We start from the raw sequence: 863 nt of genomic DNA on the forward strand, positions 1-863 counted from the left end.
GAAAGGAGATTTAAATACAATTTCTGAAAACACTGCTGCCAATGAACTGACAGGTCATTTCTATAAAAGAAGAGAAAAACAACAGGAATGTGGCTGGTCTATCCTGATTCCCAGTATTAAAGAACAACTTCCCTTAGACTCTTGCTCATTAATGCCAGAGATTTGTGCCCCAGAAAATCAGCATAAAATCAGCCTAATTGGGGTGATGGTCTGACTACCACCAACATGGAGATTCTGTATTGAGTCCTATTTCTAGTGCTTGAATGTCCCAACTTAAAGCTGAAGAAGCTTCCTTGGGTTCATACGCCATCAGCTATGATGGTGTACACTCTGTTGGTGGTATCTTACTTTCTCATCACCAGAGGTGTACTTTATGATGTCATTGTTGAACCTCTAAGCATTGGCTCTATGATGGAGCATGTACATCAAGAGATCAGTAGCTTTCTTGGCTTTCAGAGTAAATGGACAGTATATCATGGAAGGACACTCATTCAGATTTGTGTTTACCATGGGAGGTTTAAGGTTCATAATCCTGGACAGATTCAATAAACCAAACATTCCTGCTTCTGTTTATTGGGTTTGTCTTGTCTTGTTAAGTTTCTTCATGGAAAGAGCATTCATGAGAATGAAACTGCTGGGTTACCGGATGGGTTAGAGTTTCTTGTGAGAAGAAATCAGTGGATATTGGATTTGTTCCTGTGAATGAAGTTTTTAAAAATGCTGTACCAATCTCCTAATGCAAAATGTGGAGAAAGATAAAAAAAATGGAATTTAGTGAGAACAGATGTAGCATGTTCAGCTTGGAAGAAAGTTGGTGGGACAAGCTTATCACAACATTTTCTGCTGGCCTGGCCTAGACTCAC

At 39.4% G+C, this 863-nt stretch overlaps 1 pseudogene; it reads left to right on the plus strand.

Annotated features, from left to right (window-relative positions):
* The first annotated feature begins 225 nt into the window (after positions 1-225).
* Positions 226-655, plus strand: LOC126003930 (oligosaccharyltransferase complex subunit OSTC-like; annotated as a pseudogene).
* Positions 656-863: the final 208 nt, after the last annotated feature.

This window comes from Suncus etruscus, chromosome 3 (assembly GCF_024139225.1).
Source record: "Suncus etruscus isolate mSunEtr1 chromosome 3, mSunEtr1.pri.cur, whole genome shotgun sequence".
NCBI lineage: Eukaryota > Metazoa > Chordata > Mammalia > Eulipotyphla > Soricidae > Suncus > Suncus etruscus.